This window comes from Myodes glareolus, chromosome 3 (assembly GCF_982192425.1).
Source record: "Myodes glareolus chromosome 3, mMyoGla1.1, whole genome shotgun sequence".
Taxonomy (NCBI): domain Eukaryota; kingdom Metazoa; phylum Chordata; class Mammalia; order Rodentia; family Cricetidae; genus Myodes; species Myodes glareolus.
Window position 1 is genome coordinate 87,593,527 of NC_142028.1, and position 27,299 is coordinate 87,620,825.

Here is a 27,299-nt window from a genome sequence, read left to right on the forward strand (position 1 = left end):
CACCCACAGTGAAACGTGTCTACCTATCACCAAGATGATCTTCCAACCTGATCCTGACAGCTCCCACTGAGACACCCTTCCCAGGAGTCCACACTGTGTCAAATCAGTAACCAAAATTTGCCAGTACAATTGCCAGAGCTTCATCTCCTATCAGCTCTATGGCTTAGGTTGGGGTGAGCTATTTTCAGACTTCAGTGCAGATTGAGAAGCAAAGCCTCTGAGAGAATAAGTCACATTTAAGATCAAAACATTGAAAGAAGGGGGGAAAAACAGAGCTGTATAAAAAGGGAATTGACACCTAGTGAAATAGAAAATGCGTACAGTACAGGGCAGAGTTCCAGCTGAAAAGCCATCCAGTTACAGTACCAGTGCTGTGAGATGTATAGAACACTATAGCAGTGAAGACGCAGCTGCAGGGAGGTTAAGAGACTGACAAGTCAGAGTACTGGGAAGGGCAGAGAGCATCTGACGAGCATCTGGTTAGTACGTGCAAGGCCTGGGTTCCACGCCCAGCCCTGGAAAGAAGAAATGGAGGAAAGAAGGAAAGAAGTTTCCAGCACAGGATAATGGGGTCCGAGTTCAGAGATCCCCTGCCCTGGCTGTAGCTTCGAAGTTGGGTTTTGATTCAACAAGTCATAATTCTGTTCATTCACGCCAAGTGCTGATGCAGACAGCCAGGAAATGGTGATCTGAGTCCCTGGTCCCTCAAAGTTCGTATTCTGACCACTAATAATTAAGGATGCAAAATCATTGCATGTTGGCTGGTAAGGCTCAAATTGTATCTATTTCTAAGAAAACACTGTGAGATTGTAACCCCTGTTACCCTAAAATGCTATCCTACTTTGTGTATAGGGGCTGTGGTCACTTACATTCAAATGAAGTTACACTTGAATGGGTTGCCCATCCAATCCCTGCCCATCCAATCCCATATGGCCACTGTCCTTACAGGAAAGTGTAGCGCCTGCACTATGAGACTTTATGTGAGCCGGGAACTAAGCTGAAGACTTAAAAACACACGTAAGTAGACAGATAGAGACACGGGAACATGGGGACATGCTTGTGACAAGAATGCCAAGAATGCCCCTTTTATTGTGCTCAGGGGCAGCTTCTATAGGGCTCTGGCCACGCCCCAGCTCTCGGGATCTTTCAGCTGCAGACCCATCAGAACCCACTCCCCTGCCATCAGGGTCTCGTGCTCAGAGCAACTGCAGGCTGCTCAGAGCCGAGGAAAACAGGTTGTTTACAATCTAGGGTCTGGTGGTCTGCAGTTCCCAATAGGAAAGGAGCAAGGAAGCTCCGAGGAAGACCGACAGTTGCAACACTCTGGATGGAATACAAATGCCTCTCCGCAGGGCTCCTATTCTGAATGCTTACTACCCAGATTGTAATATTGATTTGGAAGGTAGTAGAAATTTAGGGAAGTGGGGCCTGGCTAAAGGAACTAAGTCACTGGGTGTGTTTGTAGAAGGGGATGAGTTCCAGGATCGTGTTATCCCAGACTCCTGGGTCTCATCCTTGGTTTCCTCTCTGCCACTGCGAGCTGTCTTCCATGCCTTCCCCACCATGGACCAAATCCTCTCAAATCCTGAGTCAAGATAGACCTTTTCCCCTCTGTTCACGCCAGAGGTTTGGTTTTGGTGACACCAAAGGAACTAACATACTTGAGGCTGGAGGGACGCATTTACTAGAGAAGAAATTCTAACAATGATCTGCAATCACTAGATGAGAAGGGACAGGGAGAGAGTCTTTATAATATACATGTGTACACACACACACACACACACACACACAGAGAGAGAGAGAGAGAGAGAGAGAGAGAGAAATGGGTTCTATAGGTTTGAGAGGAAATGTGGTCCTGCCACACCAGATTTTTAGAACTATAGAACTGTTAGACATCGTATTTCTTAGTTTTGATGTACTTGATTTGTAGTGCTTACACAAAGCAGCCCGAAATCAGGTTCTGAGATAAGTTATTTAAAAGAATTTTACACACACACACACACATCACACACACACATCACACACACACACATCACATCACACACACACACATCACATCACACACACACACATCACACACATCACACACACACACACACACACACACACACACACACACACACTAAATCAAGCTTAGCTTCAATATAGGGCAAAGACTCCCCAAACCACTAACACTTGGTGGCTCTTGACCTCCCGAGGAGCAGCACAGCTTGCTTTGCAGGCTCTCATCTTCCCCACAGGCCCCTGGACGGTGGCTGCTTCTTCACTCACCTTGACGGCAAAAGGTTTACTACAGAAATTAATAATGTAAATGAGATTGCAGCTAGCAACTTCCGAGCAGGAGAGGCAGTGAAGGCCTATTGCTCAGTAATTGTTTGCATACAAATGGATGCCACGGCTGAAAATGACAGTAATGCTCCGGGAAGCAGGCCATCAGGGCTGCTGATGGGGATGCTTTGGTACCCACACTGATCATCTTTGCTATTACGGGAGAATGTGAAGAGTGCTTTGTCGCTTCTGGGCTGTTGCTTTCACCATGTCGTTCTCACTTTGACCTGGGGTGATGGCTGTTATGCAGACTCAGGATCGAAGGATGAGTCAACTCTAGCTTTAAGAGGTTTGGAAACTATTTGTAAATCAGGAAAATGCCAGTGGAGATCGTTAACCCCGAGCTTCTGTACCAAGACTGGTTGTGTGGCTAAAATTTCCAAAATCAAAACAACAACAACAACAACAAAAAACACATATACACACACACACACAACAAAATGAAACAAAAAAAAAAACCTTTCTAAAATGTAGTTGTTTACAAGCCTTTTAGTGACATCTAATGTAATTGGATATTAAAGATAGTCTATCATTTAATTTTTACCCTGATCTTGGTAGTAGATGTGATTCACATCCAGAAAGTAGGCTTGGGGAGAGTCTTTGATTTTTAAAGACCACGTAGTAGGTATGGTAGGAGCTATTGGAAGTCTAAGCCAGACTTTGGTCCACTCCTGTCCTCATTTGCACCACAGGGAGAGGAGGGCCCAAAGGACGTTTCTGTACTCCACAGATGGGCAGAACTCCCTGGAGTTCCAAGGGAGACACTGGCAGGTAGACCCCTGCTCATCCCGAGGCTCTCATTCCTAGGAATGCCAGGCTGTGTCTTCCTCAGTCCAGATTATGGCTCCTCCACTTCCTTTCCTTGAGTTTCAAGACACAGCTCCAAAAACGTTAGCCGAACCGCAGAGATTACACACACCAGCTGTCCCTGAAAGCCACTTCTCTTGACGTGTGAAACAGGTCCCCATCTGGTTTTCACAGGGGTACCCACATTCCATAACTGCCCTTAGGCAGCCAGGGGACCCAGGTGCCTGTCGATGAGGGAGGGAGCCCTCAGGGACTCCACTTTGGCATTTTCATTTATCATGCAAATGAAAGCAGTGAAATTAGGTCAAGCCAGGGATTGCAAATCAAAATCCTGCTAGAGGGCACTTTCTTGGCCACAACGGAGCCATGCACAGGGATCTTCCAATGTGTCTAATTTTGAGTTTCTTATTGAATCAAGGACCCGAAGCAGAGACGGGCTCACTTTCTGGCTCTTCTGGGTTCAGACAGGGCAGTACCTAGTGCAGAGTCCTGGCCCGATGAGTTATATGACAAAAGTTGTGTCCCTGAGGAGTCAGGGTCCATCCTGGACTGGATCTCGCTTCTTCAGGTCACGTGGCTCCTTGCCTAGACTTAGCTTATTTTCCAAGGCTTCCATCAGAGGCTGGGTATCATCACTTATAACATCAGGCAGATCCTCCACCCTCTCTGAGAGCCAGGTCACTCTCCCTTGAGCCTTTTGACTTTGCCTCGCACATCCCAGGTGCCCAGTTGGGAGTACATACACACTCTCCCTTCAGTCAAACTCTTGATGTTTGCCAGTGGGAGGATGTGCTAGGGATATAGCTGGATAGCCAAAGGGTCGACGTGCAATGATTACCTTATTAATCTAGTTACACATGCATTGGCTGCTGCTGAGAACGTGTGCGCGTGAGTGCATCTGTGTTGGCATTTACCTTTCCCCTGAGTCTGGGCTGTGTTACTGACTCCTTTTCTGGCTCTCTGGAGCAAGCCGGTTGAGCCTTTGCACACAGTCAGCACTTGCTACCTGCTGCTGAATCACTGCCTAAATATATGAATAATTTACCACGACAGGCACTGGGTCTCCTTCAGAGCTCCAGGTTCTTTTGACGGATTGGACTTACCCAAATAAAGAAAAACTTAACATTCCCAAGGGGCAGACAGTAAGTTGCGATCACCATCCTGTACAGAAGGGCCCCTCCCCTGACACACCCAGAGTGTTCTAGCAACACTTGAGGTGGGCCCCACCTGTGAGCCAGTGTTTCCTGAGTCCAACCGAGCCCACCACAGGAGAGCTAAGATTTAAGTACTTGTTCTATTTTTAGCAGGCTTGTTCTCTTATTCTTCTCCATGGTGACAAAGGCTCCCTAAATCTTGGCTTCTTTGTTCTGGGGACAATGATAGCAAGCTTTGGAGACAAATTCAGCAGAGTTCATATCTAGCCTCTTTTTTTTTTTCCACTCACCTCAGACCCTGAACAGGCAGAGACCCTCACTTCGCCTCTGTAAATCAGGCAGGGAAAACAACATCTGCCCCAAAGACTGCTGGAAAGGTTGGCTGAAGGGAGACCGAAAGCGCTTGGTGTGACCGTGTGGAGCCCTAATTAACGTGACCACTGGGATTCCCTGCTTGATCTCTATTTCCCCTTTCTTCTGAATCACGACAGAATTTGGGATGGAAGAGAGCAGGCCCGTGGTCTTTCTTGTCAGCATCAAGTGGCAAGCCTGTAAGCTCAGACTCTTTGGAAGTCACTCCACACCGACTGGGTGGAGCAGGCAGGAAGGCATGGGGAACAGCAGCTTGTGGCTCGGAAGCCCCTGGCCTGAAAAGCGACAATCATGTCACCTGCCACGTGCACCCTCTGAAGCATCTTAGGTGATTGGGAGAGGTGTAGAAAGATCAGATGTGGAGCAGAAGAGAGGCCGGGAGAGTGTAAGGGAGCAGAGTCTGCCTGGAGAGGCCTCTTAAAAGCACCGGTGTGGACTGAGGGATGGAGAGAAGCCGGGGGGAAGGTTGTCCCCGTGATGTTCAAGGAACAGAGATATAAGCACATTTCAGATGGTTTAATCTCAATAATCCCGGCAGGCTCTAAGCGCGAGGACTGGCTGGCTCAGAACAGCGTCTCACTGCTGTGGGATGGACAGTGGCCCAGAGTGTTCAGAATCAGACTAGGCAAATAGGTGGGTTGTGGAAATAGAGCAGCCTCCGGCCAGTACGTCTTAACTGGCTAACAATAGTCCATGTCCCCAACCAGCAACAATACTATTACACATGGCCAGCCACCTCTGTTGTCCAGTTCTAGGGAGACATAACTCATTGCCTTCCCAAAAGCCATCCCATCTCTGTCACTTCATGGAAAGACCTTGCATCCTTATGTGGGCCTTGCTCCCGTTCTCACCTAGCCTCTACTCATGGCTCCTGAATTCCCCTGGAGGAAGCATGGTCCAAGCCTCACCCTTTAGTCAAATGGCGTTGGTCCTTCCAATACCTGAAGCCGGTAGCCCTAACCATCTGCATCCAACTGCTCTTTATTCAGTAGAGATTCAAGTCTTCACGCCTTTAGCTCTGCTGATCACCTCTGCGAGCCCTGAGCAGGAAAAAAGTACCTTGTGTCGGTGCTGAGTCTTCACAGAGCCTAAACTACAGAGCTGGACCAATGCTTGATGCCACAGTCCTAACCCAGTGTATAAGTAACACGCATACATCACACAGTGTTTTCCTACCAACGCATCCCACTTCTGGTCAACCCTGTGATGTGGATGCTACCATACCCTAGTTCGTAAGTGGGATAAACCCACTTCGGAGGTGTGACCATATCCCAGTTCATGAGTGATTTTATGGAGGTCCAGGGAGTCAAAGACATTTGTTCAAAATCCGTCAGATAGTGTCCAGTAGCAGGCAGTAGATCATGGGGTTTCCTGGATGAATCTAGACCAGGGTGATTTCTATTTCCTGACCCGGCTCCACTGAGTACCAAGGAGACGGAGCTGAGAGAATGAACTTCCAAGACAAAGCAAGGGCTGGACTCCCTCCTCATGGGATCCGCTGCAGAGGCCTCTCAGAACCAAACAGTTGCTAGTTCAGCCTGAGGGCTTGTGGAGCCCCTTGTCAACCATCCAGGCATGTTTTTGTCACTTTAAAAAATCAAGGCAATTTCTATACTTGACAAAGGTAGAATCTTTTAAGGCTTCAGAGGATTGGGAAAGAAAAAAAAAGACATTAATAGAATGACATATTTTTAGTATAACACTTCAGAGAACACTCTAGGGAAACAAAAAATAAAATGAACGACCTAAATATATGGCTCTTTTTCTTTTCTATTTTTTTTTAAATACTATGAGCTTCAAAGGAGTGGGCTGTGCTGGATCTCTGAGTGTCCCAAATCTGAAACATTTGAATACAATGGAGAGTCTCCTGGCTGGAGTGTCTGCTTCAGCCTGGTACATCGCGTATGCTTGAATGCAGGACTGACTGATTGCCTTCGAGCTGAGTGATTATAGGCGAAATACTAAACCTCTCTGCATCTCAGTGTTCCAATCTATGAAATATGAATGCTGGAGTTGACTTCGTTGGGCTCAGTTTTATATGAAATCAATTCATATTAAATATTTACCATGTAATATCTGCTATATCAAATTGAATATATGAATATATTTTATTATATTAAGCTGTTTAATACTGATATTAAATTCACATTTATGCAAATGAATGGAAAGCAAGCTAAGTGATAGGCATGTACCGAAGGAGAACGGGAATGACTTCTTCCAAAGGCACCGGTGGAGTGACATACCGCTTTTATTGGAAACCTGGACAAACGGCCCATGAAAGTCTATTCCCCTGCCTCTGCTGAGTTCCCGAGAGGCAGGCTGGCAGTCTTAGGCACAGCAGTTAGCTTTAATAAGCACAGTAGGCTGGGTGGCTCCGGTAGGAATTTTTCTCCTATGTTTCTGGGCTTGGTGAATCTCAGGTGAATGAATATTCCCGAAGACTTGTTTTGGCATGCAGATTGCTGTCTGCTCTTGTTTTCAGGTGGTATCCAGCCAGGAAACCCTGGGCTCTTGTCTGCCATGGAAGCTTCATCTCGATCAAGTCCCTCTACTTCTAATGTCCACCCAATGATTCTGAACATGGTCACTTTGGGGATTAAGATTTCAACAGGTAAGTTTCAGGGAAATTGGACATGCCATGCAAAAATATCGAGTCCATGAGAGACTGTGAATGTCAGGGTTCCCCTTCAGGGTTGTTAGGGGTGGGGTACCAGGGGGCCTGCATCCTGTTTCTGTTTCTAGCGCAGGGACAAAGCCTTCCTCTCATAGCCGTGGCCATCCCAACTGTCTGAATTCACAAGGCTCTGACGTTGCTTAGGTAACCCAGGGCCGTTTGTTCAGGGAAGGTGGTGCTGCCCCACAGGGTGAGCCACGATTTGATGAGTCCTGCCGGATTAAGTTCTTTCCTTCTGGGAGATGAGGAGTTTTATCAGTGGGCTTGTGGTCTAATTCTGATACTGTAACACTGAGGAGGAAGCCAGGGAAGACAAGGTTCCTGGTATGCTGGAAGGTGAATATGTGATGACTGAAGTAAGGCAGCCTTCTTGAAACTATGAGGGAGATAACAAGAAAATTGAAGCTTTGAAGTCAGAGTTTCGAAATCATTGAGCTATCAGGTTCAAGGACCTGGAACTAAGCGCCCTGTAAGTCCAGCCATGTGATACAATAAACACCTGCATTCCCACATTCCTGGTGGTGTTTGTCTAAGTCATCTGTTCTCAGCAGTCAACATATCACAGGGGACATTGCTACACACCTAACCTGTGACTTCAGGCACTTATCCCTTCTGGGCCTTAGTCTTCCCTATTGCTAAATAAGAGGTTTGGATTAGGTTTGTGCTGGCATGCGAGTAACCCACAGCCAGATTCAACTTAGTTAGTTGGTTTGGCTGCACCTCAAATGAATCCAACACAGTAAGGAAATTGGACTTGAGGGTTTTCAAAATGTCTCTGAACTGTCCCCCAGGATCTTCAAGCACCATGGGAGAGTACTCCCCAGGAATACCCACCTCTTCAGTTAGGAAGCTGTCTTGAATCTTGGATTTTCTATGCAAATGCTCATGGCTAAAGGTGAAATTCTAGGCCAGCGGTTCTCAACCATCTGAATTCTCCACCCATTTAATACAGCTCCTCATGTTGTGGTGACCCCCAACCATAAAATTATTTTGAGGCTACTTCACATTCACAATTGTAATTTTGCTACTGCTACGAATCGTAATGTAAGTGTTTGAGTAGATAGAGGTTTGTCATGGGGATTGTGGCCCACGAGTTGAGAACTACTGGTCTAGGGCTTTGGTTCCTTCCTGTGTCCTAAGCTAGCTAATTTTTCCAGGGCTGTCACACATCACAGGGCTAGTTGCAGTCCTGTCTTTGATTTGTGGTTGAGGATGCAGAGCCACGGCCTCTGGTGTCTCCAGTAGCATGTCGTTTCCACCACTTCAGTCTTCAGTCTCAGAGAGTCTGGATGCCTAGCAACCATGGGTACCAGGTCTCTTCCAGTCGCGTGTGCTAAGCACATTCGTTCCTTTCTGGGATACCCACAGTGTAAGCAGACATTTCTGTACAAATTCTATCAGGCTTCTCATGGTGTGGCTCCAATTCCAGAGGAGACCATTAGCGCCCTGACGTCTCTCTCTCAGACTGGACCTCAGTGTTTCTTGCTTCTGGATATCTTCCACGTACATTCTCTTCTGCTTGTCTAGACGTGTGTGCATATATGTCCAGAGGTGGAAGGGGGTCAAGATGTTAATAAGACTCCTCCCACTCTATGTCCTCCTCTGCTCCCTCACTGCCCTTCCTTCTTCTCATGTTCTTCTAGAACCAAAGGGCCCAGCAGCTCCTGTCTTTGTGCTGTTTGGAAGGAACTTCCTCTACCCAGACCCTTTCCTGTGCATGGCTGAACGATCCATAGGTGGCGAAACCCTCTAAACCTAGGAAGTAAGATCCACTAGGAGATTTGTAAAATTAAAAACTTATGCTTGGCTTAAAATTATTACAATGCTGCCAGCATTTAAAAAAAAACTCGTAAAATTCTATACACAGGTTCATTTTTAAATCTTCTCTGGAAAATCAACGCCTGGGTAACACTGATCCCACTTTCCTTCACAGATCCTGCTGAGCACAGTGGCCTCTCTTGGATTGGTGCTGCGTTTTCTTGTCCTACAGTCTTGGTCACTCCGCTTGTCTCCCTAAACTTGATCAGCCCCCATAAATCTAGCATGCATGGTTGCTGGACAAAACCCATGTAACTCAAATGCCCAGGAATTGATCCCATAGTCAAAGACACAGGGGTCTAGTAGATCTGAATAACTTGGCCTCAAAGCCAGTGCATCTGGTTCACACCTCTATGATCTCGTTCAAGCCCCTGAGACATGCACAAGCCTGTAAGATCCATGCCAGCCACATAGCTCTGGGCCTCTGCAAGCACATCTAATGCCACACTAAACACAGCCTAGGAATATAGCAGTTGAATACTGATGTAAGCATGTAAGTACAAGAACCCAGAGCACAGTGTAGGTAAGTATTTCACCTAGTCAGGTATACCTAACCCTTAATTAAATAGAAAGAAAGGGGGTCATAGGACCTTCTAACCGTTTTTCAAGAATTCATTTCACTTTACTTCTTTGGATTGGTTTTTGAGGTCAAGTTACTTAGATCTACTAGAACCCCATCCCATGTCCTTGACTGCGGGACTAATTCCTGGGCACTGGAGTTACATGAGTTTTAGTCCAGAAATCATATGAGCTAGCTTTATGGGAGTTGATCAAATTTGGAGAGTTAATAATTGGGCCAGGGACGAGAATGAGGTTGCAAAACACATGTGTGCAAAAGTGGAGGGAAAGCATCTCCTCAACAAAGGTGACCCGATGCTCCAAATCATGTGATTGTAGGACGGAAAGGGATCCATTCACAGCAATGTGGTTTGGATGAGAAATGTCCCCATAGGCTCAAGAATTTGTACATTTGATCCCTAGCTGGCAGTACTGTTGGGGATGTTATGGGATCTTTCAGATGTTTTCTTTCTGCAGAAAGTACGTGATTGCTGGTGAACTTTGAGGTTCATAGCCTTGTGTCACTTCCTTCTCTTTGTGTTCACGCCCTGTGTATGGACAAACCATGATCTCTCCGATTCCTGTTCCTGCTGCCGTGCCATGTTTGTCTCTGCTCTTATGGACGCTCTGGAATCCTAAGCCAAATCTTCTCTAAGTTGCTTGTGGTCATGGTAGCTGGTACTGAGAAGAGGGGCTGTGGATGTTAATAACTTGATGGTCGTTTTGTTTGTTTCGCCTTTCATTTTTATGGAGACGGCTTTGGGAATTTGGACTAGAAAAGAGGCTGAATGCTATAAGCAGAACTTGATGGGCTGTCCTCATAGGAACCTGGAAGACAGTTCTGTGGACACTAAAGCGGACAGTGGATGTCTGGCCCATAAAATTTCAGAGAAAACAAATGACTGTATTTGCAATTGGCAGAGAGGCCATCTGTATGATAGCTTGGCAAGAATCTGGCTGAATTCTGTCCATGTCCTGAAAACTTTCATGAATCCAAATTTAAATCAAATAATGATACAATTTCTTTGGCACAGGAAATTTCAAGACAACATAATATTGAGACGAAGGAATGGTTATTACTGATAAATATTATTTATGTCTACATTGTTAAAGAACAACAAGCTAAGTAAAAAGAAATGAAAAAATATGTAGTTTGGGAAGGGAAGAGCACAGGGAAGCTCAACGTTGCAGCATGCCATGTGCTGGAGAAGGCCTGCTGTTGTGAAGGACATTAAGGCCACTAAAGAGAAGCCCCCTGTTCTGCATTGGAAAGACAGGAAAGGTGCCCACAGGACAAGACCCTGCCAAACTCAAACTACAAGTTGTGATAAAGAAGGAGCCGAAAGGGTTCCCTGCTCCTAGATTAGCAACCACATACAAAAACTGGTGTAACTGTGGCAAAGGTGGCGAGGGTACATCCCAGGCTGGCAACTAAGCTTGGCAGTCTCATCTACTTGGTACTGGCTTTGGAAACAAGAAAGATGCAAGATTGAGGTGTCTTGTAGATTCTTCTTCTGTATTTTTAGAGAGCCACTTAGGTTAGGCAATGTGTGGCAGGGTTGGAGTCCCTGAGAGATCAGGAAGTGCAGCTTTGATGTTGAAGCCTGGGTTGTGGTGGAGACACCACAATGTGGGCAATGCCGGTACCACAATGTTGGAGATGCCTGTACCACAATGTTGGCGATGCCTGTACCACAATGTTGGCGATGCCTGTACCACAATGTTGGCAATACCCATACCACAATGTTGGCGATGCCTGTACCACAATGTTGGCAATACCCATACCACAATGTTGGCGATGCCTGTACCACACTGTTGACAATACCCATACCACAATGTTGGCGATGCCTGTACCACAATGTTGGCAATACCCATACCACAATGTTGGCGATGCCTGTACCACAATGTGGGCAATGCCCATACCAATGTTGGAGATGCCTGTACCACAATGTTGGCAATACCCATACCACAATGTTGGCAATGCCCATACCACAATGTTGGAGATGCCCGTACCACAATGCTGGTGATGCCTGTACCACAATGTTGGAGACTCCCAAACCATGGGACATCTACCAAGGAGAGGTACATACAGGGAATTGGACCAGCCTGAATCAGATGCACATTGCAGCCAGTAAAGCAAGAGAGGTTGAGCCATCTAAAACCTTTGAAATTGAAGCACTAGATACTAGGCATAGAGCCTCAGGATTTGGTGTTTGCCATGCAAGATTTTGGTCTTGCTTTGACCCAGTCTTTATTCACTCTGCCCACATTTCTCCCTTTGGAACAGGAATGTATATACCATATGTCATTGTATGTTGTAACTATGTAACTTAAAGTGTTTGTTGTTGTTGTTGAGTTTTTTTTGTTTTTTGTTTTTGTTTTGCAGTGGGTCATTGCTTAGAGACTGTTTTGAGTCTCAGAAGAGAATTGAACTTTTAAACAGTGTTGAGACTATTAAAGGCTATTGCTATTTTTGAAGTTGTACTACTCTTTGCTTTATAGTATAATCTTCAAGAACCAGAGGCTGAATGTTGTGGTTTGTGTGAGAAGTATCTCCAATAGGCCCCTGTATTTGAACACTTGGTACCCGGTTAGCGGTACTGTTAGAGGAGATTACGGAAACTTTAGGAGGCAGAACCTTGTTGAGGAGTACAGCACTGGGCTAGGGAGTCCACTGGTGGGCTCTGAGGGCTGGCAGTCTTGTTTCTGCTGTCTCTGTTTCCCGTGTGCAGATAAAATGTGGTCTCTCTGCTCTGGCTCCTGACACCATGCCATGCTGTCCCGCCATGATGGACTACATCTCTCCAGAACTGTGAGAAACAAACTCTCTCTTCTGCACATTGCTTTTGCTCACGGTCTTTTATCACTGTATATATCAGTATTTTATTTTATCAGTACAGAAAAGTCACTAATACAGAGGCTAGGGACCTCTTTTCTCTCTATCACCTTCAATTAATGTCTTCCTCTTCTTCCCTTGGACTTCAGCTCATTCTTGTTGTTCTGCCTTCTGTCTGAGTGAACTGATGCCCTCCAGACACATTCCCACAATTTCATATTGTCTTTTCTGGAACACTTTGGAGGCACTTTAGGACACTTGCAAGGCAGGGAGTGTAATAAACATTTATCATTTCCATTTTTTTTCCACCATGTCCTCTATCTTATTCTAAAATTTTACTTCTCCTTGAAGGAGAAGGATAACAGCCCCTTCAATGTGATCCTGATGAGATGACTGATAAAGATTTTAAATACATTTATCTTGGTTCTGGTGTCACATAAACACACACACATAATGCACATGTGCACACACACACACACACACACACACACACACACACACACACACCCCATAGAAATAGTTTGAAATCACAGCTTGAGATGTGGCTTACCTGGTGGAGTGCTCACACAGCACAAGCAAAGCCCTGGGACAGCACACCCAAATTCCCAGAACTTCAGAGGTGGAGACAAGAGAATGTTCAAAATCATACTGTTTATATGGAGAGTTAGAGACCAGGTTAGAATATATGAGACTCTCTCAAAAACAAACACACAAACAAGTGAGAGGGAGTTGAATTGGAATCATTCTTCCTGGAGAGTCTATCTTCCTTCCTATACTGGTATCTCCTCTTTGTGGGTGTTCAACTCGGTGAACCTTCCTACAATTTAGAAGTTAGATGGAGGGCCGATTATGACTGTGCATGCCTTTGATTCTAGAAGTCTGGAGGCAGAGGAAGGTAGAGCTCTTGAAGTTTGAGACCAGCCAGATCTTCATAGCAAGCTCCAGGACAGCCAGGGCTACATAGGGAAACCCTGTCTCAAATCACTGCCCTCCCAAAGTTAGATGGTGCCATTTCTCTCTGTTGATTACAACCAAGGGTCCTGAGGCTAGAATCAAACTTCTCTCAGTGTTGGTGTCTATCACAGAGTTGAACCTGTGGCAAACTGAGGAGATGAAATATAAAATGTTTCTCAAGCAAATGAATTCTATACCAGTGTTCACAGCCACTTTCCAGCATTCCTGGAGAATTACTGGCTCGTCTCTTCTCTATAGTGAACAGGACAGGCAGCAAAGAACTGTCTCACTAGACAGCTGTAGGCATTTGGAACATTGTCCCAGAGGAATATACAGTCCTACTTGGCAAACAACTCTTCCTAATTGAATTAAAATCTTATTCCCATTAACTCTCCCAGACCAAATATTCCTGTTTTTTGCTGGAGGTATGAAGAGTCTTCCGTAAGATAATTTCAGAGTCAAGGATAGCAACATCCATAGGGTTTCAGGGCTTGCTGAGATGTCTCTATGGGATAACAGCTCACATGTGGAAGGCAAATAACACCTAGAGGGTTTTAATGCTCTGCCCTAGCCATTAGGTAATTTATTCTCACTAAAACTCTGAGCCCCAAATTGCTGTGGGATCACTAGTCTCAATTTTACATATCAGGGGACTGTACTAGAAAGATTACAAAAAAAAAATTTTTTTTCCAGGTCACACTGCTAATAAAAGAGAGAGGTGAGTCTTGCCGTCTGAACTTTATGGCTTAATTCTCTCCACGCCTCAGTCACACCAGGAGTGTGTCACTATCGGCCTACGGAGTGATCTCAGGATGAAGACTGGAGCAGGAGCGCCTGTGTCAGCCTCTACATGCAGAGTAGTGGGAAACTGCTCCTCTTCTTCCATCTTATGAGAGAGGCATGTTTATTTCTGTTTCCAGTTAGAGAAAACAGGTTCAGTCCAATGACGAGGTGTGCCAAAGGTAATACATACTAAGATGGATCCGTAAGCCCAAATACAGAACGCAGATACCTGCATCCTAGGAGATGGGTCAGACTTACAAGTATTGCCTGGCCTGGAATCAGAGAGGTCACCAACTGTGTTTTCAGTCCCAGGGCCTCAGAAATGTTCACAGTCTCTGCTGACCTCTGTCCCTGTGACTTCCGGGGCCACTTTGCTGCTTTTCTTTCCCGTGCCCTAAAGTCTTCTGAGCCCACCGCACCCCCATTTCACTCCATTAGCGGTTGTGTAAAAATTTTGTTGAGCTTTGCTGGTGAGGGGGAAGAGAAGCCGCGCACACGCTAGGTATTCAAGTTATTTTAATTTCCCTGTCCGTGGGCAGCAACTGCTTCGCAGGGAAAGAGCAGCCCACAGCTGCATCAAACCAATAGGAAACATCTGTATTCCGCCACTCTGCTCTTCTACCCACAGGCCTCCCCTTGCAAAGGAATCCCATGCTCTTCAGGTTCCTCTGCAAGCTTTGATTCTCAGCCCCGATAACACTATAAAAATATGGTAAAGTTAATTACTGAGAAATTAAAATGGAACTGCTATCTAAACTCTTAGGACATTCGCATTCCGAGCCTGAGTTCATTGTGATTAAAATGATTAATGGCATTCTGGTAAATACTGAGGAATTAGAATCATGAATACAAAGGAGATGAAAGCCTTTTCCTCGTTAAGGTGCACCAAGGAAAAAGTGAACATTGCTTATCTGCTTGCATTAGGGATGAGACAGCACAGATTCGGGGAGTCCTTTCTGGCTGAACAATGACTACGGGCTCCAGCCTCATCTCCTTATTTGTGTAACTTTTGCAAGCAATAGATACTGCCCAGGAGGAAAAACAACAGCTCACATATAACATAGAGACATGCCAATGAAATAGAGCTGAGAGGCAGGTTCTGTAACATGTTAGGGGATAATAAACAGGACCTGTTAAACCAGGGAGGAGCAATGGATCGTTAATAAAGGTATTGGGACAATTAGTTCATCTTTGATTGAGAGCAGGTAAGTACTTGTCTTTTGATCCCCAAATAAATACCAAATAAGGCAACTAGTTCAAAATACATGTGTTTCTTTTTCTGTTTCTCTTGTATCACAGAAAAAAAAAAGACATTAAGGGTACCATTGGACAAGGAGAAATTAGAACTAAAGAAATCAACAGATTTGACAAAGTATAAACGAGAATAAGTAATATACAACAACTTAAGGGAAATACTTATGATATACACAAAAGGATAATGCTTTTGTTATCCTTAAGATATAAAGGATGTGTTCGGTATTTTAAGAACTTCTAATAAAGAAAAAGCCCAAGCTCTGACAGACAGTTCAAGGAAAGCCTTGAAAGATGACACACAGCAGCCAGCACAACTGTGAAAACAGTTCCTTCTCGGGAGAGGGAAAATAATACTAGCTACAACGACAACAGCATGCTTTTCAGCTCTGATGAGTTAAAAGAAAAAAAAAGCCCCACAGTAAATAGAGCTATATGGATCCAGGGCAATAGAAAGATAGGCTCATTGTCCCCTGGATGAGTAAGCACTCACGTGAAGTCCGCAGAAGGCAGTCGGGAGGAAAAGACACGATGGACTATTTTGCTGCCTAGGACTACAAGGAGCTACTTGCCTGTATGGCTTAAGTAACACAGGTGTGTTGTGTTGTGGTTCTAGGGTGCAGAGGTTGAAAATCAAGGGGAAGCATGGTGCCTTTCTTTCTTTCTTTTTTTTTTTTTTGAGAGATAGATGGTTGTTTATTTAAGGGTAGACTCACAGATCTGAATCCTCTGTTTGAATGGAGATCAGAAAACGAATCCTACAACTGGAACAGAGAGGCTGGAAAAGAGGCTGGACGCATGCCCTACATTGGCATCTACAGTACAAGAGGCCATGCCCCAGTGGGCAGGTAACCACTAGCTGTAAGAATGCCTACACCGCCTCCCCCTTTTGTTTAAATAAGAGTTCTAAGCCTAATACAAAATTATATACAGTAAGTACAAATATATTCAATAATTATCCTATCCTAACTAGTTTGACTTGTCTAATCAATAACTTGGCTGTGAGAGGAAAGTAACTACAACTATCTAGTCTTCAATATGGATGCCTTTCTTAGGTTTGCGTTAGTGGCACTGGCTGTCCTTTTTCCCCTCTAGAAGAGTCCTCCACTGTATCCTTGCTTCTCACCAGTCTTTCCCTTCTCCTGTAAGGGTGTCATTCATCTTGGGTTGGGGCTACTTTCTGTTAGTATAGCAAAAGGCCCAGCGTGTGCTGCCTGTAAAGAAAGCACTTATTTAGCAATATCTTGGAAGTTCAAAGTACAAGATTAGGTTGGCCTGATTTGTTTGGCCTCTGGTGACATGGGGAACACAAGAAGATGGGTGTGCCATAGAGGTGACAACCACTGACCTGTAGGTGTTAACAGGCGGTGAGTTTGAACCCTTGGCCCCTAGCCGGTGGTTTAGAAAACTGTAGACTTTAGGGAGGTGGGGGGTTGCTGGAGGACATGCGTCACTGGAGCAGGGGCAGCTCTGACGTTTGATAGCCAGGCTCTGTTTTTTGTTAGCTCTTGGCTTCCTAACTGTGGAAGCAATGTAACCACCACCTCCCCTCACATGTCTGCCTGCCACTGTGCCCACCATAAAAGCCTAGATCCCTTCTTAAATTGTGAGCCAAACTAAATCCTTCCACCCACAAGTTGCTTCTTGTCAAGTATTTAATCACAATGACTACAAAGGGAAGCAACATACCCTTCAAGGTCTTAAGGGCCTCCTATTAGACCCTACTATCATAGGTCCCTGTCACCTCTAGTAACAACACTGTGGGACCAACCATTCTGAAGCTATAACAGACCCACCTTTACAGGTTCATTCACTCCGAATTCTTCCTGTGAAAGTCCCCACCATCAAACATAGTCCAAGGAGGGCTTCATGATTTGCGTCTATGAGTGAAGGGGACATAATTTTCCTCACAACACACACACACACACACACACACAGAATCATAACAGAAGCATTCTTTCCCTTAAACCAGGCAAACCTGATTCTAAAATTTTATAGAGACAAGGCAGAAGACCAGAAGCAACAAAACAGAACCCTTAACCCACAGCAGTGCTGAGACTGAAGCACGTGTACCTTTCACCCTGGGTCCTGACCTCCAACCTCATTTTGCCATTTAGGTAAAAATGGTAATGGGAATGTTTTGAGAAAGGATCTAAGAATGCATTTTTTTTTAAAAAAATTAAACTTCCTACATGCTTCATACGGAACCAGGTGACGAAAAAATCACATTGTACTTGGCAATGGGAACAGCAAGGTGCCACTGAGCCTGCAGGGGAATCTAGGGAAGGAACAACATCCTCAGCATAAACTCCCAGGCTATGAGCTCAGACGGACCCAGCAGCATCTCCCCTCATTATTGGTTACGTAATCATGAACATTCGCCATCTTCTTCCCGCCACAGTAACAGCTATAGGTAGAGTAGGTACAGGTATAGGTATAGGAGTTTTGGTTGGACGCAAGTTGTCCTAGTGAGCAGAAAGCAAACAGATCTGGATTCAAATCCTAACTCTGACAACCAACAAGGTCTATAAATCCAGGCAACTCACACTGTTATTCTTTTGGCCCTTTAAGGGGCAAGCCACGCCCACTCCCGGCGACCCCACCCCCACCCCCACCACTGCCCCGCCATCTTGGACTCACTTTTTCTGTCCCCTCTGGGCACGTGCCACCTCTCTCTCTCTCTCTCTCTCTCTCTCTCTCTCTCTCTCTCTCTCTTTCTCTCTCTCTCTCTCCTCTGTCTCTCTCCTCTCCTTCTCTCTCTTTCTCTCTCCTCTAAGTAATAAATATCCAATTCTATTCTGTACGATGTGTCTGCCCATGTGCCTTCTACCTGCCGCTGCCTGCTCACATCCGCTCTCCCGAGACCGCCACGAGCAGCTCAGGACCCACTGGGCTAGCACCTACTCTGTGGCCCCCACAGAGCCGCCTGCTCACATGGCCCCCACAGTCATCTCTGCCTTGGGACTAGATTCTGCTGCCTGCCTACAGCTGCCGCCTGGGGCTGCCTAGGGCACTTCAACATTTTTTAAAGTATAAAACACAGTTTTTCAGTCTCAGTTTCTTGGTCTATAAAATGGGTGCTGAGAGTCACTCCATAGTGTTTTCATACACACAGAGGTGGACCGCTTTCCTGCTGTGATCGTGGCACATCTGCCCGAGGCAGGTGTGTAGAGATCAACCGCACCAGAAGCTGTGGGGAGTACGAGCCGCCAAACCAGTAGAGTGGAGTCCTGGAGCCTTCAGAAGTAGGCTGGAAGGAAGTGAGTACAGACAAGGTTTAATCCGCTCCCTTTCTGCTGAAGGATCCCTGGCTACAAACACTCTCTGTGATGTTTTCCTGAGATAAGTTACAAATGTGCCCAGACTTGCCTTGAAAGGATTTCTACAATCTAATAGGCTAGGGTGTTAGTCCTGAGAGTGTGAAATCCCTTTAGCAGCAAGCTGGGGCTGTCAGCAAGACCTGGCCCTTCGGAGTGTCTGCCCTTAAAGGGCCAGATAAGACAAGCCTTGCAAAGAGGCACATCTGGCTGCAAAAGGGAGACAAGAGCTCGGAGGAGAAGCAGCCCTCCTTGCTCAAGGCGGAACCTTCTGGGGGTGGGGAGGCTATTTCTGAATACGGGGATTCTGGATTTGAGGGATAGCCTCCGTTATTTAAGCCGTGAAGCCCCTGTGCTGTTTCTGAACCAGCCTGGGAGTCCTCTGTCCTGAAGATGGGGGAGGGGGGGTTGTAGGGGGTTGGGGCTGGCCAGCACAGGTGCTACCTGACAGTGAAGCAGACAGTGGCAGGGACTAGTTAGGGCGTTGGTGGGATGGGAAATTTATCCCAGTTAATACATACATTTTATGAGACTCAATACATGATCAATGAAATTCAAATTCATTGTCTTTGGTAGGGGTTTTTCAGGTTACAAATAAAAGGAAGTAGACTCAGACTACTGTGTGTTAGGGTGGCTGCTTGGTGCTGGGGATGGCATCTGGGGCCTTGGCTTACCTAGCATGGGCTTCAAGGAAGACTTGGTGTTTTGTTTGCTTCCCCTCTCACCTGCCCCCCCCACCCCAGCCCAAAACAGGGCCTCCCTCTGTAGCCCAGGTTGGCCTTGAACTAATACTTCTTCTTCCTCCACCTCTTGAATGCTGGGATCACAAATGTGCATATTACCTCACTTCTCCAAGTTTAAAAATGTGGTAAAGGGTATATAATATAAAAATTGCATCTGAATTAGGCAGTTTTGACTGTCACAATACAATAGTGTGGATCAGTGGCTTAAGCCTTTGGGATTAAGATGTTAGCCATGTTGGCTTCCGGGAAGGGCTCCTTCCTGGCTGGCTAATGCAGGGACCTCTGCCTGTTCCCTCTTCTGCTGTGTCCTCTTCTGGGCCTTGCCCTGTGTGCAGGAGAGAGTACTCCAGCATCTGTTCATAAAGTAGTAAGTTAAATGGCCTCAGGGCCCCTCCCTTCTGGTCTCATTTAATTGCTTCCCTCCAGGTCCTTTCTCTAGATGCAGTCAGGCGAGGGGGTCCAGAGCTTTAGGTATGTGACTTTGGAGGGATGTGTGTCCAGAATAGTCCTGATCATTTGCAAGTCACAACTCAGTGGTCCATAGTTGGGCAGCCAACCCCAGGGTTTTCATCCTGCAACTCTGCAACTCTGCATTGAACCATAATGTCCCCCTCCTTCCTCCCTCTTTCCGGTCCTGGCAGCCACCATTCTGCTCTTTGTCTCTGAAGTTGGCAGCTCTAGGTGCCTCCTGGAAGTGAAATCCCAGGGCACGTGCTCCCTGGTGTCTCATTTCTTCACTTCTCCACACGCCACATTTTCCTGCCCCTACCAGCAGCAAGGGCAAGGCGGCATGTCCACCTGCTATGTGAGCCTTGGGGACAGTTGAGTTTGTCAGGGCCAGGAGCTGTGTTGATGGCCGGTTGGTCTAAAATTCAAATGAGGGTCCCTCTAATTCCCAGCCTTGGTGTTCTGTTGTTTTACTGTTTCCTTGGCAAATGCTTTGCCATACTGTGCCAGGCTGTAGTCCCGCCTTTGTGAGAAGGCGTGGCTCTTCCAGTGATAAAAATTTCTTAGAATTTACAGTACACCTTCTTCTGAGAGGTCCCTAGGCTGGACTATGGTGCTGCTCTGCCTCATGTCCTGACTGTTAGGAGGCCCAACATAGTAACCTGGTTTACACTGGATGTACACTGGCCTCCTGACCTCTGACTTCTCATGCACTCTCCCTTACTCATGGTCTTGTAGGTGTCTTGGCATCCCAGTGTGGCCAAGGTCCTTCCTCTTCACAAGGCTTTCTGTCTTTATCCACTTCTTCTGAGGCTGCTAACTGCTGCCCAACTCAAGTATCATTTTAATTGTCACTTTGTTGGGGATGTAGGCCACCCTCCTTTGTTTTCTGGGATTACCATGACAACAAGGGTTTCTTCTCTAGCACCGAGAACTATGTATCTCACGATTAGCCATGTGATGATTTGTGTGACGGCTGTGACTATCCGTGCCCCATTTGCAGATTTTCCTTTTGAAGAGCCCCCTACATGTCTGCTAGGTCCTTACTGTCCCAGGAGGGCACCATGGCTGAAGCGGTGGGACAGAAGTCCAGGATGGACAGATTGGAATTTTGTTCTTTCTTCCATCCCAGTCTCCAAAACAAGGAATGCTTGAAGAAAGTGCATCCCTTTCGTCTGTGTTCCCTTGTAAAGCAGAAACTAGCCCCGTTTATCCGAGACTCTGCAGCACCAAGTACAGTACCCGGATGAAACCAGAGCTCAAAACAAATGCGCACCCTGCTTAATGAATCAATGAGTGATTCCAGCAATCAATTTAATTTGGCATATGCCTTCCTCGTAGGTGTGCCCATTAATTACCAATTACCAATGTTTACACTCCAGTGTGTAACCATTTTTTTTGCTAGCTTCTATGAACTCTCCGGGATGAGAGAATTGGCTTCTCAAATGACTTCCTGCATAAATTAGCCCATCTGAAAGTGAGTGTTTATCCCGGGCTCTTTGCAATTCACATCATTCCCACCAACACTGCTCAGCCGCTTCTATAATTCCAGTCACCTGGGATTTCTCCTTACCTTTGTTGCCAGCCCCAGCCTAACGCCACTTATCTTATCCACCTGGATTTACATATCAGAAAGGTCTAATCAAAGCCTGCCTGATTGTCACATCCACCCCTGTTACAAATCTGCCATCTAATCAAGAAGCCATACAGCACAGCGAATCAACGTGCGCTTCCTTCAAGAATTCTTTTGCAGGAAAATGGGAAAGCAGGAGTCAGAACCATGAACAAGGACAGCAACAGTCGGCCTCCGCTGCGGGGAAACCCCCCTCCCTGGATGCACAGCACAGCACAGCACAGCACCCCATATGGGGCAAAGAGGCAACTAACTGGCTTTGTGTGCTGTTTGATACAGTCCTGGGCGTGGGAGGAAAAAGAAACAGTTCTAATGTGTAGGGCCCATCACATCTCTACCCGAAGCTTCAGGGACTCCCTGAACCTTCAATGTTAAAAGATCGGGGCTCCTTTAGCCCAACACCTTCATTCCATGTTTTCTGAGCTAAGGTGGTGCATAGAGAATAGCTAGCAGCAAAAAAGGCCCATTGTGCTTAGAAGGGGCTGGGCGCTGTAGCCATGATCTCACTGTGTACTCACATCTAATGCTTTTGTAGACTCTCTTATTTTCTCATAATACAGATAAGGAACGTAATGAGCAATGCCACGTTCTCATAGTATTGCAGGAAAGCCAGAATGCTAACTTAGATCCTTAGTTCACTAGACCCCTTTTTTCAGATAAAGTCAACTTAAAGTTTAAGATGTGTAAGTAAGTTACCCGAAAATTTTTGTTGTTTAAAATGTACTTTCTGATTGAGTAGGACTGGGCTGGGAATCTATATTTTAAATAAAGTCAATCCCTGAAGGTCATCCTAACTCCATCACTGTCTTGCTGTGTATCCTTCAGCAAATCCCTTAATTTCTCCATGCCTCTGTTTTTCCAGCTATATATAAGAGAAGAGGACAAACAAACAAACAAGCAAATAAAGCAACAAACCCAAAACCACATCAAACTAAAAACAACAACAACAAACAAAACCAAACCAGCCAACCAACCAAACCAACACCAACCTGGTATATTCCCCATCATTGCATGTCAAGGTTTAAAGACCTGTTCTGCATAAGTCTCTGGTTTATACAGCAAGACAGAGAGCATGCAGCAGACATCAGATTCTGTAATGTCTATAGTCCACGCCAGTACTGTGTTAGGCACAATAGAGCTAAAGAAAGGTCTTCAGGAAATGCAGGCTAGGATGGTCAGTGAGAGCATGAGAGGACCCTGGGGGCTCAGAAGGTGGCCTCCTAGCCTATGTCCAGGGATCAGCCAGGCTTCTTAAGGGAGAACAGAAGAGGAATAATTTACTTTGAAGGAATAATTAGTGTATGGTCATCGTAGGGAAGGACACGAAACAGGACCACATCTATTCAAGAATGTATTCCAATAACAAAGGCCAGATTTCCCCAGTGCAGAAATCTCGGTTACCTTGGTACCAACCTAGTATTGCTTCCCTCAGTTTTCTCTTAGGCAAAACAGAGACAACACTTGCTGACTCTGGGTGTGATGAGTCAGATGGCATGTGTGTAACTCGCAGGTACCACCTGCTTGGCAGGGGGTACATGCCAGAGATTTTAAGCAAAATCAGCATATTCCCCAGCCACATACTCCACATAGCCCCAGGGTGGAACGAGCCCCAGGTCCTTCCCTGGTTCTCTTGGCTCTTTAGAAACTACCAACTGGGCTTTTCCTAACAACTTTCAACCCTCTGACAGTGGACAGTACCTTCCAGCTCCAGGGAACTCTACCGGCCTCTCTGTGGACTAGTACTGCCAGAAGTTTCCATGAAGTCCTTCTAATTTCAAACGAAAACTTACATGTGATACCTTTGTGGGTAAGGCTCACCCCACCTCATGGTGCCCCACCTTGTTGCCATGTCTGGGTGATCTCTGATCCCTTAGCTAACCCGCTGTATTGGGGAACAAGCTGCAAGGCTGTGCGATTGTCTACTGGTGTCTACACTCTGTGTTCCCCACAAGAAAACATGTTCAGTGCAGGCAGGGGTGGGTATCAGAGTAGGGGCTTTACACGGACTCAGTCAGAGTAAGGATCACATGATGAGAAGCTCAGGGAATCAGAACCAGTCCTCACTGCAGGGCAAGTAAGACAAATGGGCTTGCCCCACCTGTTAAAACAGGAAGCTTTACATAGGCCACCCCACTTCCTGCCTTTCTAGAACAAAGCAGGATTTAAATGAAAATGAAGTAAACTAGCTTCCAGATGCCTGGGGGCACGGGGACCAAAGTCAGCACTGGGTGTCTGTCAGCCAAGGGTGAAAGCTGGCAGCCTTGTCAATACTCAGTGCCTGGAGCACAGGAGGGCTGGACAAAAGCAGGGCCTCTTTGAACCCTAGGAGAAAAAAAATCCCTCCTAGGCCACCCCTGCAAACCCCGAGCCTTCCTTCTGGGAGCCTATAGAATCGCATTAGCATAAGCATTGTCATGTAATGAGTTGTCAGGCAGAAGATGTAATTATTGCAAAGCGGAGAAAAATTTCAAAAGTTGAGCTTTAATGGAAAAATGAGATGGGAGCTCCGGCGCTCAAGTATAAAACAAACTTTTTAATATTCATCTTTCCACACTCTTTGAAATCCACCTTCAGAGAGCCAAGGTGAACAGGGGGAAAAAGTTCAATAATTTTCAAATCCTAATTATAATTCATCACAGGTGATTAAACAAGGCTCTGGGTATTTGTTGCTTACTGCATTTCCCCTCTTTACAGTGGACATTTAATTTTAATTAAAAAGGACCTTTTTCTTTTTTCTTTCGACTGATGCATGGTTACCTGTGCCGTTTTTCATTCCCTTCAGCATGCACAGATCCTCAGTTCTCTGCCAGTCCTGCAAAATGGAAAAAGCTGCGTGCATGTGACTGAGCTCTGTTTTGATGAGAGCCTGTCTGTTCATCCATTCCAAGTTCCCCATGCTTCCTGACAGGCACCATGGGCTGCACAAAGCAAAGATTCAATTGCCTATGTCTTTTAGCTTCAGTTTGTTTCTTTGTATCCAGCGTAGGAATCCTGGGAAAGACTACACTGGATAAAGGAAGAAACTCTCACATTCTTCCGCATGACCTCAACTCACCATGGAACCTATGGCATGATCAGTGTGTGTATGTGTTCATATGTGTGAGATGATGCATATGCACAGCACATATATGTGCATTCTTGTGGAGGCCATAGGTGGATGCCAAGTGTTGCAGTGGCATTTCAACTACATTTTAATGAATAAAGACTACCTGAAGATCTGAGAGTAAAACAGTCCCACTATTCAGCTTTATAGACCAGGTTATGGTAACACACACCTTTAATCCCAGTAGCCACAATGATATGCACCTTTAATCCCAGTGGTACATGCCTTTAATCCCAAACCTAGAGAGGGGGGTGAAGGTGGAAAGACAGTTCTCAAACACGCAGTCTCTTTCTGAGATTCCCAGAGGCAAGATCGCCATTTCAGACTAAGGTGGAGGTAAGAGCCAATGGTTGGCTGTTTTGCTTTTCAGATCTTCAGGTAGAACTCTGTGTGTGTGTGTGTGTGTGTGTGTGTGTGTGTGTGTGTGTGTGTTTGTTTTCATATGTGCCGTACACATGTGTGAGGCAGTACATATACACATGTGTGTGCATTCTTATGGAGGCCATAGGTGGAGGCCAAGTATCTTCCCCTATCACCTTCCACCTTGTTTTTTGAGACAAGATCTCTCAATGAGCATGGATCTCACTAAAATAGCCAGCTACCTGGCTAAGCAGCACGTCCCAGTAATCCCCCTGTCTCTGTTTCTCAGTTCTGGGATGGCAGGTGCTTGCTTCCGAGCCAAGGTTTTACGTGGACTTTTTGGATTAAACTGAAGTCCTGATTTCAGCACAGAAACTGTCTTATGGCAAAGGTATAGTTCCCTAGAAGGTAACTTCCTAAAAGACAGTCCTGTCTGTCTTCTACCATGCCTGGCTCAAGGTAAGGTGACAAGACAGCTAAAGAAAGGATGAGGATGTGTTTGCTCAGGCTGCAAGGATGAGGAGATAGATGTATGCTCAGGTTGCTTGCCCCCAAGCAGCAGAAAGAGGTATCAGTTTCCTTTGATGGGAACATGAAATACTTGGGAGGATATCATATAGTTTAAAAGTTTGCAAGGAGGGAGGACTTTGGGACCAGGTTCACGAGAAGATAGAGACAAGGGTAGATTAGAGACCTAAGAAGCAAGCCTTGGTGGGCCACAGTGCCAGGATTCAACCTGGGCTGCTTTGTAAACCAATGTACACAATTCTCGGTTGATGAGAGCGTCAATGCAAAAGCTGAGCATCTTCAGGTTGTTTCTGAGGGGAAACAGTGGACCTCCAAAAGGATTTTAGATGCTATTTCCTAGAGAAGAAGGTAAAAGTATTGGGTGATCCTAAATGACACCTGCCCACCTCAGACTGCAAGATTACGAGCAGCTTCCCAACGAGAATCTGGTCAGTTTATGAAAAAAATTCTGTCAGCATGTGTCATGGCGCCTGCCCACAGATGACCTTCTTTGCCTGACCTTTGATTTAGATCTGGTGTGGAATCCTTTTCCAAGTCAGCCTCCTTTGCTGTTGAAGAGAGAGATTCTTCCTTGAATGCTCAAACCCAGTGCCTCTCAGAAGAAGGCCTGCTGTAACCTCCACACTCATCCTCACAAATTTCAGGCATCATTGATACATACAGACCAGAACAGACACAACTCAAGTGCTTTTTGCCTGTGGTTCTGTTGCACAGGGCTATCCTCAAACAAAACAAGAGCCATCTTGCCTTGTTCGGTCAGGCTTGTTTGCCAAAGACTTTCAGTTTGGTTGGTTGTAAACACAACCTCGTGGGTGGGGTGAAGGATCACATGACCCTTACTTGCCTTTCCAGCAGCTTCCCACTTCCTGTTTGCAACTCTGCCTTACATGCAGATGGCCTCAGGGAAGGGCTAGACTGTGCAAGCCTGGAAATGACTGGGGGGTGGGGATGTCCCACCTATGAAGATTGTCTGGTGTAGTCTTTGGGGGGAGGACCCACAACTCTGTAAGTAACCCCTCACCCATGCTCTGTGAGGAACCCTACAGACTCACTGGTCCCCCCAGAATGAACTTTAGTAGGCTCTTGCCTCAGTTTGTCACTGGGACCTTGGGAAGACAGGTAGACATTGTTTACTTCTCCCCTTGGGGAAGAATTTTACCAACAGGTCCTTTAACGGGGCAGGTTTCTAGCATGGCCTCTCACCACCTCCTGTTTTGTACTGGTTTCTGAGGCTTCATTTTCCATTAACATCAAGTTTACACAAGAGGCGCCGAGTAAAGCAAACTCAAGTCAGACGGTTTTTTGGACGGAGCCCAAAGCCCCTGAGAATTCACAGGTGAAGAGGATTAATTTCATTACCATGCTGCAGACACACCCCCTTTCAAAGTGGCTTAACACTGCTGTTTAGTAAATGTTATTCACCTCCCCGCTCCTGGTACCCGCCACATTTGCATATTCATCAGGAGTGTGCGCACAGTATTAAACCCGACCATTCACTGTGCTCCTCATTCCCACAGCCATCTATGAATGCTGATATCCTTCCTCTGGCTGGAGCCCTTGTCTCAAGGTCACTGATACAGGCTTTCCCTCCCTGCGCATCTGGGCACCTCCACTGCCCTGAACAAACCAAGGG

At 46.0% G+C, this 27,299-nt stretch overlaps 1 protein-coding gene across 3 annotated transcripts in view; it reads right to left on the reverse strand.

The window, feature by feature from the left end:
• The window catches only part of Dab1 (DAB adaptor protein 1), a 1,122,840-nt gene that overhangs the window by 510,093 nt on the left and 585,448 nt on the right, over positions 1-27,299 (reverse strand). Inside the window, exon 5 of one of the 3 annotated variants that reach the window (XM_085686342.2) lies at positions 24,433-24,487. The exons of the other annotated variants lie outside the window; for them this stretch is intronic. The gene's annotated coding sequence lies outside the window, so the exon portion shown is untranslated. The remainder of the gene's footprint in view (positions 1-24,432; positions 24,488-27,299) is intronic. 3 annotated transcript variants of the gene reach the window in all.